This window comes from Schistocerca nitens, chromosome 3 (genome assembly GCF_023898315.1).
Source record: "Schistocerca nitens isolate TAMUIC-IGC-003100 chromosome 3, iqSchNite1.1, whole genome shotgun sequence".
Taxonomy (NCBI): domain Eukaryota; kingdom Metazoa; phylum Arthropoda; class Insecta; order Orthoptera; family Acrididae; genus Schistocerca; species Schistocerca nitens.
In genome coordinates this window covers 819,600,847-819,623,750 of record NC_064616.1, presented here as the reverse complement: position 1 = coordinate 819,623,750, position 22,904 = coordinate 819,600,847, and positions in this window count along the sequence as shown.

Genomic DNA, 22,904 nt, shown 5'->3' with positions numbered 1-22,904 from the left:
TCTACAGTGAAGACGTAGTGTGTGTTAAGAAGTGAATATCTCGCGAGCTATGTTGTTGTTCATAATTAATTACGTGCAGTAGGAATGTATTGTTTCCCAGTTATTCAACTTATATTTTATTTAATTGTTGGACCATCGACACCAATAAGTGTTTTGCAGAAATATACCACACTGTCAAACGTGCTTCTACTATCGTACTCATCATTTAAACTCGTTAAGATAGTACCTGCAGATTTTATTTATTGCAATCTTTTATTTATAGATGTGTACGTTACATTCGCGATTGCTGGGCGATAGGAACCTTCGACACATTCGATTCATGTGTATATTCATATTGTATACTGTAGACTCAGCAGTATTTGGCTTGTAATGCGGCAACTACGTATCTCAGCCCCTAGGCAACGAAACCAGCCAAAACTTTCAATATTTCAACTCTGAGTCGGAGGGTACGTAGTTGGGGGCCACCACCTCTTTCATTTTCATTTTATTTATTTGAAAGCCCGCATGCGGAAGCACAGCGATTTATCTGACATCTAAAGGGGCTTGATTATTGGCTTTCCGGCCAAAGGTGGAAGCATTTCCGAAACTGCTACGATCTTAAACTGTACGCGTGCCACCGTACTTAAAGTATACACTGCATGGCAGAATGACGCAATCCAAAACCGGCGCCGAGGCAAATGTGATGCAGCACGAAATATAGATAACAGGGTTGAACAACAGCTGTGGAGATGTATATGGGCAAAAAAAGACGTGTAACTGTTGAGCAACCGACGGGCCAGATGAACCAAGGGACCATAACAGTGTCTCCTCATCGACGACACAGTGAACATTGCTCTGTAGCAGACGCCTGGTTCATGCATCCATGCTACATCTACGTCTACATCGATATTCCTCAATCCACATTACATCCTTTTCCTATTCCACTCCCAAATTGAACGACATAGGAACTACTGTTTATATACCACCGTATGAGCCCTAATTTTTCGTATTGATCTCCGTGGTCCTCATGCGCATTGTATGTTGGAGGCAGCAGAATCGTTCTGCAATCAGCTTCAAAAGCTGGTTCTCTAAATTTCCTCAATAGTGTTCCTCGAATAGAACATCACCTTCGCTCCAGGGATTCCCATTTGAGGTTCCGAAGTATCTCCGTTATACTTGTGTGTTGTTTTAACTTACCAGTAACAAATCTAGCAAGCCGTCTTTGAATTGCTTCGATGTATTCCTTTAATCCGACCTGGTACGGATCTCAAATACTCGAGCAGTACTCAAGAGTAGGTCACACTAGGGACCTATTAGCGGTCTCCTTTACAGATGAACCACACTTTGCCAAATGTCTCCCAATAAAAGAAAGTCCATTACTCGTCTCTCCTAGCACAATCCTTCCCTGCTCGTTCTATTTCATACCGTTTCTCTACGTTACGCCCAGGTGTTTAAACGACGTGACTGTGTCATGTAGGACACTACTAATGCTGTACTTGAACATTACTGGTTTATTTTTCCAGCTCATCCGCATTAACTTATATTTGTCAACATTTCGAGCTAGCTGCCGTCCATCGCATCAACTAGAAATTTTGTCTGTGTCATCTTGTACACTCCTATAGTCACCCAATTTCGGCACCTTACCGTACACCACAGCATCAGCAAACAACCGCAGACTGCTGCCCACCCTGTCCGCCAAATCAGTTACACTACTGGCCATTAAACTTGCTACACCACGAAGATGACGTGCTACAGAAGCGAAATTTAACCGACAGGAAGAAGATGCTGTGATATGCAAATGATTAGCTTTTCAGAGCATTCACACAAGGTTGGCACCGGTGGCGACACCTACAACGTGCTGACATGAGGAAAGTTCCCAACCGATTTCTCATACACAAACAGCAGTTGACCGGCTTTGCCTGGTGAAACGTTGTTGTCATGCCTCTTGTAACGAGGAGAAATGCGTACCATCACGTTTCCGACTTTGATAAAGGTCGGAAAGTAGCCTATCGCGATTGTGGTTTATCGTATCGCGACATTGCTGCTCGCGTTGGTCCAGATCCAATGACTGTTAGCAGAATATGGAATCGGTGGGTTCGGGAGGGTAATACGGAACGCCGTGCTGGATCCCAACGGCCTCGTATCACAAGCAGTCAGGATGCCAGGCATCTTATCCACATGGCTGTAACGGATCGTGCAGCCACGTCTCGGTCCCCGAGTCAACAGATGGGGACGTTTGTAAGACAAAACCATTTTCACGAACAGTTCGACGACGTTTGCAGCAGCATGGACTATCAGCTCGGACACCATGGCTGCGGTTACCCTTCACGCTGCATCACAGACAGGAGCGCCTGCGATGGTGTACTCAACGACGAACCTGGGTGCACGGCATCATGATGGTCGCATCCGTGTTTGGCGACATCGCGGTGAACGTACATTGGAAGCGTGTATTCGTCATCGCTATAATGGCGTATCACTTGGCGTGATGGTATGTGGTGCCATTGATTACACGTCTCGGTTAGCTCTTGTTTGCATTGATGGCACTTTGAACAGTGGACGCTACATTTCAGATGTGTTACGACACGTGGCTCTACCCTTCATTCGATCCCTGCGAAACCCTACATTTCAGCAGGATAACGCACGGCCGCACGTTTCAGGTCCTGTACGGGATTTTCTGGATACAGAAAATGTTCGACCGCTGCCCTGGCCAGCACATTCTCCAGATCTCTCACCAACTGAAAACGTCTGGTCAATGGTGGCCGACAAACTGGCTCGTCACAATACGCCAGTCACTACTCTTGATGAACCGTGGTATCGTGTTGAAGATGCATGGGCAGCTGTACATGTACACGCCATCCAAGCTCTGTTTGACTCAATGCCCAGGCGTATCAAGGCCGTTATTACGGCCAGAGGTGGTTGTTCTGGGTACTGATTTCTCAGGATCTATGCGCCCAAATTGCGTGAAAATTTAATCACATGTCAATTCTAGTATAATATATTTGTCGAACGAATACCCGTTGATCATATGCATTTCTTCTTGGTGTAGCAATATTAGCAATATTAATGGCCAGTAGTGTATGTACATAGGTAATAATAGTGGTCCTATCACACTTCCATGGGGCACTCCTGACGACATCATCCATCTCTGATTAACACTCGCCGTCGAGGACAACACACTAGGTTCTTCAGCTTCAGAAGTCTTCGAGCCACTCACATATCTGTGAATCTACTCCACATGGTTGTACCTTTCTCAAAGCCTGCAGTGGGGCACCGTGTCAAACGCTTTCCGGAAATCAAGAGATGTGGAATCTGCCCGTTGCCTTTCATCCACAGTTCGTAGTATATCTCGGTAGAAAAGGGCAAGCTCAGTTTCATCCGAACGATGTTTTCTAAAACCCCGCTGATTCGTGGACATAAACGTCTGGGTCTCAAGAAAATTTATAGCATTCGAATGGAGAAAATATTCAAGGGTTCTGCAGTAAACCAAGGTTAGGGATATTGGTCTGTAATTTTGCGGTTCCGTTCTTTTCCCTTCTTATACATAAGAGCCACCTGCTGATCGCTGTTATCATTGACGAAGTCTGGAATTTTTAAGCCAGTACCGCGACTGAACGTCCAGTGAGCGGCAACGGGTGGCCTTTTTACAGATAAATCACGTTTAATGTTCCATCTAACAGATAGCCGTTGACCTGTACGGCATGAAACTCGGCATGCCTTATGGTTTGGGGAATGTTTTTGTGGCAATCCCGAGGTGGTTTAATCGTTCTGGAAGGTACAATAAATCAACACAAGTATGCATTTATCGTTGGGGACCATGGCCACCACTACATACAGCTTGTTTTTCCACGGCTCGATTGGATCTATCAACAGGATACTGCAGTCACCAAGCCAACAACACTTGAACCCAATCGAGAATCTATGTTCCTCGGTCGGGCTGTTCGCACCGTGCATCGTCAACCGAGAAACCTAGCGCAGCTGCCCACGTCACTGGAGTCGGCATGGCTCCACATCCCTGTTGGTACCTTTCCAAATCTCAATGAATCTCTTCCTGCACGTCTCGCGCTGCGAAAAGTGGATATTCAGGCTTTTGTTAGGTGACCACATTAACGCGACTGGACGGTCCGTTCGTGATGCCATCAGACCGCTGCCTGAAAGTGCGTTGTCCAAGTTTCGACAGCAGCTTGCAGCAGCAACAAGACCCCCGGGGGCAAAAGAAGCTACCTGCTCGCGCTTGTGCAGTTTGAACTTGAGCTGCAAAGCGTGACTGGCGCGGACGCCGTCCCAGCACACTACAAGTGGCCAGTGCTCGAGCGGAGGTCGTGCGACGGACAGGTTCTACCTAGTGTTGTCGCATGATGTCGATGCAAATTAAATTCCAGTGAGATAATCACAGAAAGTAATATTCTGTCAGTTAGTTTCCCAGTGTCAGTGTCTTTAGATTTAAAGCATCGTAAGTACAAGGGCGCTTTGTTCCAGTACCGTCACCGTCACAAAACTGCCATTTGGTCGAAAATTCCTTTGCTTGTTCCATAAGTTTTTCTGTTCAAGGAAATGGGAAATAAATATAAGGCCGTTTGTAGACAGAGGCGTACAACACTTCTTCAACAATTCTACTGACATACTCTGCAAAGATCCGGAAGGAAAATACTAAAGATGAGTAAGAGTCTCCTTTTGGCAAAATGCTGTAAAGAAAGTTAGCATGCTTTTTTCAACAAAACGATATTTCACGGCATTTTTGTCATATTTCCAGGAACATATGGAAAAAGACTAAGAACTAATGCCTGAGAAATAGAAAAGATAGAATGCTTGGAACAGGATAAAATTTCTTAGGGAAACCAAAGGTTTTTCTGGATACAGTTCAATACGAAAGATAATAAATAAAACTGTTGATTTTAAGCATACTTCTTTCATCTGTCTATAGTTGCAGCTTCTTTCCATTTGAGAATAACAAATTTGAGCTGTTATGGTGCATACAGAAAATGTAGGCCTATATTTCGTTTAATCCGCATGTGTCCTTAAAGTACCAGTATTTCAGTCAATATTTTACATGATGTTTTAGACGCCTTAGTTATGGGTTTTCAGTTAAAATTCCACTGTTGTAGCTCTAATAGGTTGGGAGACGGAATGTTTTATCGTTTTGTAAACAGAGCTGCAAAATCCTGTTTTTCTAACTGAAATGTTTCCTTTCTCGAAAGCTACTACTTTAACAGCTATGAAAATTTTACTGATATTTTATTACGCCACAGACTGTATACAGCTAACAGCCTTGCAGCAGTGGTAGCTCCGGTTCCCATCAGATCACCGAAGTTACCGCTGTCGGGCTGGGCTGACACTTGGGTGACCATCCGGTCTGCCGAACGCTGTTGGCAAGTGGAGTGCACTCAGCCCGTACGAGGCAAACGGAGGAGCTACTTGATTGAGAAGTAGCGGCGCCGGTCTCGTAAATTGACATACGGGCGGGAGAGCGGTGTGCTAACCACATGCCCCTCCATATCCGCATCCAGTGACGCCTGTGGGTTGAGGATGACACGGCGGCCGGTCGGTACCGTTGGGCCTTCATCACCTGTTCGGGAGGAATTTAGTTTTATAGAAATTATACAAGTATAACAAAATATGGGAAAAAGTTAATACTCATTCTGTCGCCACTCAAACAAAATTTTTCCCGCTAATTTCGGTGACAAAATTGGTCAAATTCGTTTCACGATAACTCGCGATTGGCAGCATTTAGACCTATTTTGACTCCATCACAAACAAGACACGGAGAAAACAACTGCGAGGTCATAATTCGAATAAATGTTGCCAACCAGTAGTTATCGCGAAACGAAGCTGATGAATTTTGCCACCAATTTTACCGGGGAAAAGTGAGTTTTTTTGAGAGGTAATGAAATCCGTAGGAATTTTTTCCCACGTTCCATTATTATTTTTGTTACTGATGTGCTGTAATGAGGCAGCAGTAAAATTTCACTGCAGTAGAACAAGCAGTTTTAGAGAAAGAAAACATTTTCGTCGGAGAAAAGCATTAAATCTCCGGTAGTATTATTGCCATTGGAGTGAAATTTTAACTATAAACTCGTAATTCAGATCTCTAATAACATTACGTGCAACACTGAGGGAAATGTTGTTACTTAAAGGACACATGAGGATTCAACGAATTTTTTATGTGTCCCTAAGCTTTCGGCAAGCACTGTACTGATGTATTCGATGAACTAAAATAGGAAATATTTTGCTGTGGATTTGTCTCCAACATTTGAGTCTTTCAGTCAAGAAAAGACCGACAGTCCTGTTTCACAGATTGTGACTGATACTACAGAGAATACGGAAGTTGTATCCATATTGCTTAACCTGTAAGAGCCTGAATGACAGATGCAATCTCCACTAAACGTTTCAGATAAACATACAGCTTCCGTACAGATGTACAAAGGTTCTGATCCCAGTGTCACAAATTTACGTAAGAGGAAGAAAACGAGAGTTCTCTTCAAGAAGAGCGTTTTCATTCTGGAAACATTCCCCAGGCAAAGCACTGTGTCCACAATACCCTTTCTTCCAGGAGTGATAGTTCTGCGAGATTCGCAGGAGAGCTTCTGAAAAGTTTGGAAGGTAGGAGACGAGGTACTGCCGGAATTAAAGCTGTGAGGAGGGGTCGTGAGTTGTGTTTGGGTAGCTCAGATGGTAGAGCACTTGCCCGCGAAAGGCAAAGGTCCCGAGTTCGAGTCTCCATCCGGCACACAGTTTTAATGTGCCAGTGAAACACGTATGTATTCATTACCAGCGATGGCGAGGCATGACAGAATCTCTGACCAGAGAGTTATTTATCGTTGCTAGTCTGCGCTTCACCGCGCGAGTCGACAGTTGGATAGTAGTAGCAGTCTGGTGCAGTTGTGTGTAGCGAGTCGGCAGGAACAGTTGCGAGTTGCACTCTGTCTGCAGTAGTAGTAGTCAGTCGGCAGTAGTTGTAGCGAGTGGACGGTTGTACTGAGCGGGCGTCGCCATGCGTCGGCGGCGTGCTGTTGTTCCGAATCTGGTCAGGATTGTGGTGGACGATGTGTATTATTGTAGAAGGTAATGAAGCAGCATTGCGCTCAGCTAATAACGTATGTTAATTGTAATTAATTTGTTCAAAAAATGATGCCCCAATAATAATTTTTCTATAAAGTAACTGTTTTAAAGAAAAAGATTCATTTCAATTTAAGGAATATTTCCTATGCATTTCCTCCAAAAATCAAAATTAAATATAGGGCAGCATTGCATGGAGCTGTGCCAAAAAATAAGAGCAGATATAGATGCATTTTTACTGAGGTAAGAATTTTAGCTTTTCTATTCAGGTTTAATTATTTCACAGGGCCAAAGGTCAGCGCAGCTGCCCTTATAAAATTTATCAGGTTTAATTATTTGTGTTGAGATGTTACATTCAGTTCATGGTTCATTATTTAATTAATATTATTGTGGGTTTGTGATCAATCTTCATTCCTTAACGTTAATTTTGTGGGGAGTTTACATGTGGGCCATTATTATTCTTTAATTTTGCAAGGAGGTTACGCTTGACTCATTTTTAATATTCAGTTTTGTGGGAAGACAACACTTGGCACATTTTTTTTATAATCATTGACTTTTCAATTCTTGGGGGGAGGTTACACTTGGCGACATCCAGACCAGGATCGTATTTCTTTGTGAATCTTCTGATAAGTAGTCAGGTATCTGCTCTTATTTACTTAAATATAATTAGCATTTGGCGCAACGCATTTACTAATCTTGTCACTTTCTTTCACAGATCATCGGCAATTCGTTGCTCTTTGTTGTATTTGTGTATGTTGCCTTTTGCATTGTCTTTGTTTCATTTGTGAATAATTGTGATTTGTGTAAAAATGCCGCGAAAAACTGTTAACAGTACATCGCGATGTGTAATGAATGAAATAGCCGATTCTAATAATTTGAACGATAGTACTAGTGACACACAGTGTAATGATGACAATCCTCCGTTTACTGACAATCAGTGCGTTCCAACCACTAATAATGATTTTGATCCTAGTGATGAATAGGCGAATTCAATTGTGTCCTCTGTTAATTTGACGACAATTGATGACGTGGGGCGTTCTGTTGCAATGAACGCTGCCCAGCTTGAAACACCCGGTTTGCAAAATTTACGTAATGAACAGACCATTTTTTTTAATGAAAATGAACAGTGTAATCAGAGTACGACAGATTCATTTAATTCCGGTGTAGTAACTAACAGTGCACATCCGATTGGCAAACATTTTCAAGAATCACAGAATAACCAAATGGCTACAGAAAACGTGACAATTGCGGGTACGCCGTCAAACAGCACAGAGAACTGAGTAGGTAATATTGGGTTGGATCAAGTTATGGCATTTTTTAAACAACTTAATGAAAAAATAGACAGCAATTTCAAACAACAGAAGAAAGAACAAGATGACAATCACAAACAAAATAGTGAAAACTTCAAACAACTTAATGAAAATAACGAAAATCTCAAACAACAGCTTAATGAAAAATTAGACAACAATTCCAGACAGTTAAATGAAAAATTAGACAACAATTCCAGACAGCTTAGTGAACAGATTAGAGCCGTTGCCGCGCAGTGTCATGATACTAAGGAACAATTACGTGAAGAAATTGAGACTTGTGCTAGGAAAAGTAATGAGGAAATTAGATCTGTTGCTCAAGAATTAAGGGATATGCAAACAGCTGCAACAGAATCACTTAGAGACGAAATTAGTGCAGTAGGTAAACAATGCTCTGAGAAGGCAACACAATTACGCGACGAGTTTAAGTTAGTGACAGCAGAACTTTCGCGCACAATGGATGCAAAGACAGACGCGAAATTTGAACAACAGAACACTCAAATTGACGAACGTTTTAATCACCACCTACAAAACAGTGATACGCGTTTCCGTAAATTTATACAGGAACAGAATAAAGTAAAACGACAAGTCATGGAAACAATCACAGCACAGAGACAAGAAGACAAACGTAAATTGTTCGCGAAAGCAAAAACATACGTAGACAACAATATTGTTACAGTGTCCGACGAAATTAATACCATCAAACAGTTGAACACAGAATTACGTGATGAAATTTCCGATCTTAAATCGAAAACAGACACACACACACAGCAGACTTTCAGACAGTGACAGACAGACTCGAGCAATTAGAACTAACACAGGATTCTGATGTCATTAAAGCAGACGTTAAAAAATTCAACGAAACCACACGAAAAATACAAAAACAAATTAATGCCTGCGACACTAAAACCGATGATCAGGTAAAAATACTGACTGAAAAATATGATGAATTGGCCAGTCGTATTGACGTTATTGAAAGTAATAATGACAGCAAATCAAACGATACCTCACCGATTTCGTTTAACCAAACACCTGAATTCCAAAATCCACAGCAGACAATCAGTGAGATAGATTCATCTAATAATACATTACGTAGAAAATTGTCAAGTTTACAGCAAGAGGTAACAGAGATAAAAAATATTTCAGTTAATAACACGTCACAGCATACGGCGAATTCCGAACATTTCTCACACTCACACAGCCAGTATAATTTAGGTAATCCACAAAGAGTACGTGAGTTAGATTCCGAACAGTCCCAGTCAAATAGATTTTCATTCAATCCTGAACCGGTTCCGACATACAGAGACGATAATTTTGATTACAAACATTTTCTATCAGTGAGAAAATTTAAAGTATTTAAAAATGACAGAACACAGATTCACCCAATGGATTGGATACAACAATTTAGCTTTGCTTTTCCACCGACTTGGCCTGTAACACATAAACTTGAATTTATTTGTAGTTTTTTGGAAGGCGAACCGGCAACTCGTATGAGACCGATCGCAAGACAATGTTACTCGGTAGAAGAATTTCAGAATGCTTTTCTGTCAGCGTATTGGTCGAAGACGACACAGCGCGGAATTAAAGATCAACTGATTAGTTTACCAAATTATGAGAACTCAAATTTTCCCAGTGTCACGCAATTTTTTGAGCATATGGTCCAACAAAACCAGTACTTAAGTGAACCATATAGTGAATCTGCACTCATTCAATTATGTATTTCTAAATTGCCACGATCATTAAGAGTGTCAGTTTTAACGGGTCAGCAAAAAAAAAAAAATGTCTCGGCATTCAGGGATCTGTTACAGCTTTTGGAAGTGCAGCAATCGGATTATTCCTTTATAAACAAAAATTATTCATATAATAACCAGGGTCAACAAACATACAGCAATTATGATCAGGCACGCAATTTCAATAGCAAAGCTAATAGACGCTTTAGGAACAACCACCACCAGAACTTTAATAAAAGACAAAATTATAATTATCACTATCGTCAAAATTATCAGCAACAGCAAACACATTTTGCTAACAATAGAGGTTTTTTCCGCAACAGCATGAAAGCCAGCCGGTTAGCATACCTAACCAACAATGTAATGCACAAGGTCAACCAAACTTTAATGTTTCGCCGCGTGCACGTATAGTCCCAGCTACAACAAATAGTAACGCACGGCAGCAAGGAAACAACTACGTGCAGAAAACACAGTATTTCAATTCCTATCGCAATGCACCGTATAGGGATGACTATCACGACAGACGTAAAAATAATGAGCACAATTTTCAGCGTACGTTTAATAACAGTCGGTCTTACCAGCAACAAAATGATCAGCAACAACATATTCTCATGAATGAACCAGACAGTAGGTATCATCCAGAGCGTAATACGTCTGGAAGAAATAACAGAACAGTTCAAATAGTGGAAATGCCACAGCATCTTCCCGAAAATAATAACACGTCAGATAGAATTTGACTAGATACAGTACAGGTCGCATATTCCAGTAACACAAGCACTACTATTGACACGCAGAATGTTGTTCACGAAAATGTTATTACTTTTGACGACATCCGAGACACTCTTTTGCAGGAAAGACCAGTTGTTCAAAAAACCATTTCACACCCTGTCATCGAAATTAAAATTGGATCATAGAAATATTCAGCAGTAATCGATTCTGGATCACCTATGTCAGTTATAAATGAAGAAACTGTTAACGAGTGTAACAAAGGGAATACATATCCTACGTTACCATTAGGTAAAACGAAAGTAAAAGGAGCAGAATCTAGTAAAGGAGTAGATGTTAAATTACAGACGCATTTATCATTTTGTATTGCGGGTCATAATTTTCACTCAAATTTTTGGATTGTTCCTTTATTGACAACAGACGTTATTTTAGGTACGAATTTTCTGGTACAACACGATGCAATTATTGACTTTCAAAATTCCTATTTAATGTTGAAGGATGAAAATGTACAACTGGCTTTAGAATTTCAGCACTCTTTATCTGCGGAAGAACAAACAATTAATTGTACTGAGGTCATTTCCGTATCACGTAGCATAGACTGTAATTCCACATTGTTCACAGATACGTACGTACATAACTATAATACTCCAGACGAAGCTGACTATGACATTATGCAGATGATTTCTGATAAAGTTAAACAGAGCAGTGCAAATACAGACGACGAACGCACGCAACTACACAAAATTCTTTTACAGCAAGCTCCAGTTTTCGACAACGTTCCTGGTACTATGTCCGGTTTTATGTATGAATTTCAAGTCAAACAGCACGACGCATTTAAAGCCAAACATTATCCTATTCCATATATTCATAGAGAGCAAGTTAAGAAAGAATTGCAAGATATGCTTGACCAAGGAATTATTGAACCGGCAGTTAGTCCGTACATAAACCCGCTCCATATTGTTAAGAAAAAGGATGGCTCACTTCGCCTCGTGCTTGATTCACGTCACATCAATGACATAATTATTAATGAAACAGATCAACCACAGACACTAGAGGAACTACTACAGAAATTTCACGGTACTGCTATTTATTCTACATTAGATCTGAAATCGGGATTTTGGCAAATTCAGCTCCATCCGAACTGCAGAAAGTACACAGCTTTTCTCTGTTTTGGTGACTGTTATCAATTTTGTAAATTACCATTCGGTTTAACAATTTCTTCAGCAGCTTTTATTCGCGGTTTGAACACAATACTTCCGACAGAACTTAAAGACTGAATCACAACGTACGTAGACGACATTCTTATTGCTGAAGCTAATTGGTCTGAACACAATCTGATTCTAGAACAACTGTTGCAAACTTTTCGTGCACAAGGACTCACAGTTAATCTCAGTAAATCGCACTTTGGTAAAACTTCTATAAAATTTCTTGGACATGTGATTTCAGCAGAAGGCATTACCCCTGACCCGGAAAAACTTCAAGCTTTACGTGACATTACTGTTCCTACGACGAAAAAACAACTACGCAGCTTTTTGGGTCTAATTAACTTTTTTCGTAAATTTATTCATTACTCTGCTTTAGACACCCCCAGATTATGTCAATTGACAGGTATAAACACTATTTGGTCTTGGGATAGGCAAGCACATTCTGAATTTGTGAACCTGAAAGAAGCTTTGTTGAATGCACCACTTTTATCGCACCCAGATCTTACTAGAAATTTTTCCATTGCCACCGACAGTTCTAACACCGCTCTAGGCGTACATATTTTTCAGGAAATTGAAGAAGATGGCTCTACAGTAATTAAAAACATCGCATTTGCAAGTCGCATTCTGTCACCTGCTGAACGAAAGTATTCTGTTACAGAACGAGCAACATTATGTGTTGTTTGGGCTTTTACAAGATTTAGGCATTTTCTTTATGGAAGACACACCACCGTCTACACAGACCATAGAGCGATACAATTTTTACTTTCGGCTAAATTTACACACGACAGATTAAGCAGATGGAAACTTTATCTACAGGAATTTAATTTTACTATTGTTCACATTCCCGGCACACAAAATGTTGTAGCAGACGCACTATCTCGTTCTCTCGGCAACAATCGCAAGACATCGCAACCAACTTCTGCAAAGCAAATTTCAGCGTCATGTACATTCAACAAGTTGCATTTGAAAATTTCATTTCGTCGCCATTACAATACATAGCACAAGAGCAGAATAAAGACAACGTATGGAAAGAGATTAAACACCTTTGGCAAGATAGGAATAATGTTACCATTAGAAACCATTACACTGTACGCAATGACATTCTGTTTCACCGCTCTCATCCTGACAGTAACAATTGGTTATTATGCATTCCTGACGAGCTTGTTAACAAATTAATCTGGTATACTCATTTAAGTTACGCACATTACGGAGCTAGAAAATGTTTTCTTACACTGAGACAGAACTGTTATTTTGCCAACATGGAGAAACGTATACGACGAGTTTTAGCGTCATGTAAAATCTGCCAGAAAGCTAAGTCAGACACAACTTCACATATTCCTCCATTATATCCCACTGTACCTGTTAAATTGAGACATATGGCCGCTGTAGACATTTTTGGTCCGATTCCCAGAACTAATAGAGGTTTTTGCTACATCTTTGTCGCTGTTGAACTCACTTCAAAATTTGTTACCTTCACTCCGTTACACAAAGCTACTGCTAAAACTGTTTCGAAGGCATTTGTAAAACATTTTCTATTTCATGTAGGGCATGTGTTGAAAGTAATTTCTGACAATGGATCACAGTTTCGATCTGCTATTTGGACACGTATGTTACGAGCTAGAAACATTTCTCCAATCTATATATCCAGGTACCATGCTTCTTCGAACCCTTGTGAACGATTAATGAAAGAAATTGGTAAACTGTGTAGAATATACTGCCATAAAAGACATATTGATTGGGACACACACATACACTCATTCCAGGATGTAATTAATTCCATACCAAATGAATCCAGTATGCTATCTCCGTCTGTTATACTGAAAAATGTTGAACCACATAACAAAATTAAAGAATTACTAAACTTTCCTACATCTCGTCGACTACGACACCATGAAATAATTGACATTGCGCTGAACAACATCAAACGTGCCGCAGAGCGCCGGAGAAGACAACAAAAACAGGTTTGTATACGCCGTGACTTTCACGTTGGACAGAAGATATTAGTACGTACACACTATTTATCCAACAAAATAAAAGGTAGGTGCAGTAAATTTGAACTTCTATACGCAGGTCCATATCGGATTCGCAGCATTCCTCACCCCAATGTTGTACACGTCGAAACTTTGAGAACCAGAAAATCCAAAGGAAACGACCACATATCGAATATTAAACCTTTTATTGAGTGAAGATACTTTATGATTTAACATGCTGTAGTGCCATTTCCTAATTTTTATGTCCACTTACGCAATTATATTCATGTGAATACTTACTGATGATTGTCGTATTTTTCTTGGCAAGTGCCCGGCAAGGTAAGGTTAGCTGGTCGCTCTTCTTGTCGTTACACATCAGACCGTGCACATTTTTCCAGATAAACTTACGTATCTTATGAATAATTATGCAATTTTATCTGATGACATTTTAATTTTATTAAATTCTCTCTCCATTAAAGTCTTTAATTCTCGCCTCTATTAACTACACAACATACAAGCTGAACACAAAGAAAGTCAAATTTCTTGTCATCATTTTTTATGTATGTACGATTGTTTTCCTGTTTTGTTTGTATGCACTATGAAATAGTTAAGATATAGCAAACACCAGTTGACTCTGACATTTTTGCCTTATGATATCTCAACATCGTGACTATTTTACATTTTTTGCTGCTGCATTGTGATACTCTGTGTACATTTTTGCATCTGAACACTGTCTATGTTTTTTTTTGACATATTACGTTTTCTGTCATGGTATGCTGTATGCTCAATTATGTTATTATAAACCAGTTTTTATTTAACGAGTATATGACTTAAATGCAAGACATTAAACTTTGTTCATCATTTTCAGAAAGAAATAACGTGTAAAAGAAATAAATTAAACAGAAATGGGAATTTCACCTTCGGAATGAACGAAAGAAATGCAAAAAAAAAAAAAAACCAACCTTATGAGGAAGAGTAAATGGATCAGGATTAACAAGCATTAACAAGAATATACTATACACATCGTAGAATAGCAGTCTTAACAATTTTTTTCTTTCAGAATACGGAGCGATTGATGCAGGCTGTCAGACAGAACTTCACATCTTAGTTTTAGTGAGGAAATATGCTAGGAATAAGGAATAATTGTGTAATGAATAATGAAGTGATTTTTTTTGCAGATGATAATGAATGATGATGAATAATGATGAAGAATATGCTACTATGAATAATGAAGTTTTTTTTACAGGTGATGATAATAATGGAGTTATGATAATATGGATAATGAAGTGATGAATAATGAAGTTTTTTTCTTTACAGATGAGGATGATGTTGAAGTTTATGTATTTATGCTATGTAGTTATTTAAGTATTTGTTGCAGTTCATTTTGACAGTATGTGTTATATTGCATAGTAGGATGACTGAAGGTTTTGGAAAGGACAGCTAGGGAACACACATATTTTTTATACACATTTCACTACCTGTTAATTCGAAGTTCACTACTTTTCAGCATAAAATGCGTTTCTTCTTTCAGTTTAATAATCCATTTTTGTATATTTTGCAGGAGAAATTATTTATGAAATTAATGTGCTATAAGCAGTTGTTCATTAAACCCATGTCATTTATGAATGTGATTACATATACTCTACTTGTTTCATAATATTGCTACAGCTGACTCAAGACGAATGACGTTACACATCTTCATTTGCAGCAATAATTTGAAAGCAAATATTTTCATTCCCGAGTAATTACCTAATGCAATGCATTGCTAGCAAAAAAAAAATGAATGGCAATGATTACTTTAATTAGATTAATTATGTGCATTATTGTGTAATACTATGATGACTTCTGATGGTTTGTAATTAGACAATGAGTGCCAATGTTCTCTGTAAATGACTTCTGATGGTTTGCAATTAGGCAATGAGTGCCAATGTTCTCTGTAAAAACAATTCGTGAATATTATTTTGTAAACATTATTCTGTAATACTATGATGACTTCTGATGGTTTGTAATTAAGCAATGAGTGCCTATGTTCTCTGTAAAAACAATTCATGAATATTATTATGTGCATTATTCTGTAATACTATGATGACTTCTGATGGTTTGTAATTAGACAATGAGTGCTAATGTTCTCTGTAAATGACTTCCGATGGTTTGTAATTGGACAATGAGTGCCAGTGTTCTCTGTAAAAACAATTCATGAATATTATTATGTAAACATTATTCTGTAATACTATGATGACTTCTGATGGTTTGTAATTAGGCAATGAGTGCCAATGTTCTCTGTAAATGACTTCTGATGGTTTGCAATTAGGCAATGAGTGCCAATGTTCTCTGTAAAAACAATTCGTGAATATTATTTTGTAAACATTATTCTGTAATACTACGATGACTTCTGATGGTTTGTAATTAGACAATGAGTGCCAATGTTCTCTGTAAATGACTTCTGATGGTTTACAATTAGGCAATGAGTGCCAATGTTCTCTGTAAAGTTACTCATGAACATTATTCTGTAATACTACATACATGGTACAGAAATGTTCAATAACTGGGCAATGAGTGCCACCCATTACTAGTGTAATTCTCAATGAAGACTAGTACGTGACTTAATGTCCTTCACCTTCTAATCTAATTACCTGGAATTACTGCAATATCCGTTTGTCCTGTATATCCTCATGATCATGGAGCACTATATTTGATTTTTGCACTAATTCTACGTTGTTGTAACAGACAAGAACGTGGTGTTGACACGACATGCTGTCCACCACCATGAGCGATGAAGATGCTATTATGGTCCCACTGTTTGGTGTACCTAATGTACTACCAAAAGGATAACATGGAATATTACTACGACATTTCAGTGTCTTGGCTACGCTGATTAATACTTCTGGGAAAAGACCTTTAGATTGCCTCACTTGGTGTTGTGCTTCTGTAAAAAGATATGGACTTTCAGTGCAGCTGCGTGCAACCTAAAGTGCTACAACCATGACGCAATCCTTCCCTTTCCTATCCTAATTCTTGTGACATAGTGAAAAAAATCATTTTGTTATCATGATTTGTATTTATGGCCTATACATTTTTTGTGATTTGCAAATATGTTCTGAACTACAGTGCATGTGCACTTTTGTCATTTTGTTATCATGATTTCTACTCAGTGCATATACATTTTTTGTGATTTGCTGATATGTTCTGTACTCATGGTATATATATTTTGTCATTACCTGATATGTTCTGTACTCAGTGCATGTGCACTATATTTACTTCATGTTCTACACCTATATATCTGTATATTCTGTGATTGTAAAGTTGGTTAGTTAAGAAAAAATTTGTTGCTCATGGCAAGTCCAAATGACTCACCATCGCTGCCAAATTTTTGCCCCCCCCCCCCTCCCCCCAGTGGAGGGTTATGAAACACGTATGTATTCATTACCAGCGATGGCGAGGCATGACAGAATCTCTGACCAGAGAGTTATTTATCGTTGCTAGTCTGCGCTTCACCGCGCGAGTCGACAGTTGGATAGTAGTAGCAGTCTGGTGCAGTTGTGTGTAGCGAGTCGGCAGGAACAGTTGCGAGTTGCACTCTGTCTGCAGTAGTAGTAGTCAGTCGGCAGTAGTTGTAGCGAGTGGACGGTTGTACTGAGCGGGCGTCGCCATGCGTCGGCGGCGTGCTGTTGTTCCGAATCTGGTCAGGATTGTGGTGGACGATGTGTATTATTGTAGAAGGTAATGAAGCAGCATTGCGCTCAGCTAATAACGTATGTTAATTGTAATTAATTTGTTCAAAAAATGATGCCCCAATAATAATTTTTCTATAAAGTAACTGTTTTAAAGAAAAAGATTCATTTCAATTTAAAGAATATTTCCTATGCATTTCCTCCAAAAATCAAAATTAAATATAGGGCAGCATTGCATGGAGCTGTGCCAAAAAATAAGAGCAGATATAGATGCATTTTTACTGAGGTAAGAATTTTGATTTTTCTATTCAGGTTTAATTATTTCACAGGGCCGAAGGTCAGCGCAGCTGCCCTTATAAAGTTTATCAGGTTTAATTATTTGTGTTGAGATGTTACATTCAGTTCATGGTTCATTATTTAATTAATATTATTGTGGGTTTGTGATCAATCTTCATTCCTTAACGTTAATTTTGTGGGGAGTTTACATGTGGGCCATTATTATTCTTTAATTTTGCAAGGAGGTTACGCTTGACTCATTTTTAATATTCAGTTTTGTTGGAAGACAACACTTGGCACATTTTTTTTTATAATCATTGACGTTCAAATTTCTTGCGGGGAGGTTACACCAGGAAGTTTCATATCAGCGCACACTTCGCTGCGGAGTGAAAATTTCATTCTCGAAGGGATAAGTTTATTTCTACTGAGCATGGGTGATGCTATGAGAGCACCCTAGCCCACTATTTTAAATGAGTGGACAAAGCATATGGAATTTAGAAATTAAGTGAAGGTCATAAACTCAAAAATGAGAAGTTTGAGAGTATATCAGATCACACTGGTATTATTTGAGACTGGTGATCGTAAGGGAATGATGTATTTTCTTGTAATATAAAATTAAAGCACTGTTTAATTTTTTACTACATTTGGTAAGTTTCTTAAAATCATCTGGCCATTTTAATGAATACACTTTATCTTAATTTCTCTCTCTCTCTCTCTTCGTTGCTGTAGAACTGTAGACGGTGGGAGATTAAATACAAACTGATATCGCTGTGATTTATTACAACGCAGAAGTTACTACCTAAGTAATATCCAAGTGTGTTAATAAATAGCTACTTTCTAAACGTTTCACTACCTTCACTTTAAAGGAGAAATATGACAGCGCGTAACAAGAAGAGGTTCAAATACCAGTTGAAAACATTCATTTTTAATAAGAAACGTACAATTATTTAACGTTCACTGATATGTAAATACGTTACAAGTTGTTAGACCATTGAAAATGTGATAAGAAGATAAAAACTTGTTTTAATAACTTAAGCGGAAAATTTGTGAATTAGAGAAAAAAAATTCCGTCACTGCGAGTTTTTCAACTATTTTTATCGGTTTCTTGAACAGGTTGCAAGATTTTCTGTAAACTAAGAGTAAACTATCCTAAAATGAAGTCCGAATTTGGTGTCATCATTTCAACGGTGCCTGTTAATCAATATGTTATAGACACCTTCACTGTCACGTAGAGATATTTTTAATCTTCTTCTTCTTTCTCCTGCTGAGAAGCCACAGTCATGTTACCTTGTCATCCTCTTCTTCTGTTTTGTTTTATGTCACATCAAATACAGCCATGCTTCTCTGCATCCCGTTGCCGACTGCCCGCTACGCCTGGGCCGCGCCTTGGGACGAAATTCGGTCGCGTCGCCACACTGTATACCTGAGCGAGCAGACAGCCCATTTCGCCGCGAGTCGTCTTCCACCGCCGCAAGCCGCTGACACGCCTGGTACAACACACCAGAAGATAGCGGAGTCGCGCTGATATGTCCTATAGAGTTTTTGCAGGGAACGTTGGTGCTGTCTCTTTTATTCTGACCCATGCATGAATCTGAATAAGTAGGAATATGCTTGTGCTTTTTTGCGTTGTTTGTTATATGCTATTTCAAGGATATAGCTGCTCCTTGTGTTTCTAACCGTACATACAAAACAATCTGTTGTTACGGAAATCATGCTAACCGAAGTTATACACGTAAACGATTCTTTTATAATACGCAACTGATGATATTAGCTTTACGTAAAGTATTTAGGGGTACTATTAAAAGCGATATGAAATTGGGCGAACACTAAAATCAGTATTAACGGGGCGAATGTTATAATCAGATTAAAACCGAAAAAGCAAACACTATGAAAATAGAGGTAAGAAAATTAGATTTAGTCACTTTGACCTCCGCAAGCTGTAACGAAATACTCAGTTGCCATGGTAAGTATTGTCCCCTGATAGGGCTAGACATAATGAATGGAGTTAAATTTTTGGCCACAGAAAATATGTATGTTAGTGAGGTTTTCGTAATCAAGAGTAGAGAAATTTTAAAAAATAGTTGGTCGGTTTGGGCCCTAAATGGAACTTAATTACACGCGTAATGATTATATGCCACCGCGTCAGATGTTCGGCCTGTCTCAGGCAATTTAGATTGTCAGAAAACTGATACAGTATCTATGTTTTAATCATATTTCGACAATTTCTAAATGTTCATCAATAAGGAAAAGTTTTAATGCATTGAAGAAAGAATTTGTTGACCTGAGTTCCCATCATAACACAATTTCATTTGTTTTTTGTATTCCCGCAAGTCAAGCTGCTGGTGAAAGTGGCACGTGATATGGACATAATCTTTTTTCGTCCAAAATACGAATAACACTGAACTAACTTATTCAAGAGGCACTCACAACTTCTTTCTCTTTAACGCTGTTAGATCACGTATTTATTTACTTCTGTGTACTGTAGGTTTACCACTTAGCCTTTGTGTAACAGATCAGTACCTACCAGTAACAATTGTTTGCCCATTATCAAAATTTTCATGACTGTTGGACACTATCCGTCAAGCTTCCTTTGCGCATAAAACCCAACTGTCCTGTTCATATTCCCCCTGCAGTCTCCGTCAAGAAGTAGCATACGTAATTTCTTTTGGTTTGTGAAAGATTTTTTTTTCAGACTAAAAATAACTCAATAAACATGGGCTACACGAACAGAATACACTGCTGCATTTCCTGTCTTTGTATTTCTCTCGGGAGCGCGGCGATGCAACATTCTTTTCCTCCCTAGCTGAAGCGATGTATTTCCACGAACTTCAGCGTACGACTGATACGATTTTGAAGTTCAAAACTGAGAAATCCTAAGTTTTAAATATTGTCTTTCCTCCAAAGCAAAATATTTGAATTCGATAATTCTCCTCTTTCATATCTATAATCATCGCGGCAGAAACTACTACAATTCATTTTGAGACACGAATTAAAAAAAAAAGAGCAGAACAAACAATACGTCGTGTCTTACAATGTATTTGGTAGAAAATAGAACTATGATACTTCATCGATTTCAGGGCCATTAATAGCGTAGTCGAGTCAGTCCATGCACTAAAGTCATTGAGCTACATTATCGCTCCCAGACCATGTAGTAAACATAACATTTAATACTTGAAAAAAGATTTGTAAAACGTGTTTAAATGGAGTGCTATCTCGCCTCTGTGAATCGAACCGAAACTTCTAGCGTAAATATGTGTGATATTGACGAATAAAAATGTATGTATTCTCGCATAGACTGCTTTTGTGACTCTTACCCGTGACGTAGCAGTAGTACAACGTGAGACACTTGTTTACCATCAACTGAATATTAGAAAATGTGATACGAGGTTCAAATGGCTCTGAGCACTATGGGACTTAACAGCTATGGTCATCAGTCCCCTAGAACTTAGAACTACTTAAACCTAACTAACCTAAGGACAGCACACAACACCCAGCCATCACGAGGCAGAGAAAATCCCTGACCCCGCCGGGAATCGAACCCGGGAACCCGGGCGTGGGAAGCGAGAACGCTACCGCACGACCACGAGATGCGGGCGTGATACGAGGAAGAATTAGTAAAACGTGTGGTGTCCAGTAATTAAACCACGGAAAAGTGAATTGTACTTGTGTATTTTACTTTGTAGACTATTGTTTATTAAGTAACTCTTAAGTTCATTGTGTCGATTTTAGTGCATAACCGTGTGAGCGATACGACGCATTTAGACATGCCTCACGCGACTCTGTTTAAGTCTCGTGACCGTTGCATACGGTAGACGCAGTCACGGAACAGAGAGGACGCATGTAGCCCTACCACTTGGCGTGATACACAGTACTTAAGTTGATATTTCTCACGTATTTCTGCGAGGAAGTGAATTGTATTTATGTATTTTACTGTGCACACTCGTGTTCACTAATTTAAGTTTTTGCGTTAATTTTAGCGCATATCCGAGTCAGACAATCAGCCGTGTGAACAGCTGCGTCACAGTGTTAGTTTACATCAGTGCTTTACACATAATGTAGATATTTCCTGCACTAACTTTCGGCCGACCGCGGTGGCCGAGCGGTTCTAGGCGCTACAGTTTGGACCCGCGCGACCGCTATGGTCGCAGGTTCGAATCCTGCCTCGGGCCTAGGCGCTACAGTTTGGACCCGCGCGACCGCTATGGTCGCAGGTTCGAATCCTGCCTCGGACATGGATGTGTGTGATGTCCTTAGGTTAGTTAGGTTTAAGTAGTTCTAAGTTCTAGGGGACTGATGACCAAATATGTTAAGTCCCATAGTGCTCAGAGCCATTTGAACCATTTTGAGTAATCTCCAGGAACATCCATGGAAATGCCTCAGAATTAGTATAGTTTGCTGAATGTTATAATTCCCAAATAGTATTGGGAAAATTGGTTGGTTGGGACCAGAAGTTCAGATTGGAATTTTTATATTAAGGATAGACTAGCCGCCAGCTGTCGCCACGTGTTTATTATAGCAATGAATTCGATAATATTAAGCGAGATTATCACGAATTCCGAATGCGAATTAATGTGAGTCAATTTAAACATCAAAGGTAGATCAAAACTGGTAACCGGATGTCTTTATAGGCCGCCTGGGTTAGGGGCTGTAATGGTAGAGCGTTTCAGAGAAAACTTGCAGAACAACGATGATAATTATCCTGATTATACCGTTGCAGTAGGGAGTGAATTAAGTTTAGCAGTTACAGATTAGGAGAATGATACTATCACAACTGGTGCCAGAGACAGGGGTTCGTCTAGAATTATTCTGAATATGTTGCCCTAGAATTACTCCTAGCGCAGTGGTTAGCACACTGGACTCGCATTCGGGAGGACGACGGTTCAATCCCGCGTCCGGCCATCCTGATTTAGGTTTTCCGTGATTTCCCTAAATCTCTCCAGGCAAATGCCGGGATGGTTCCTCTGAAAGTGCACGGCCAACTTCCTTC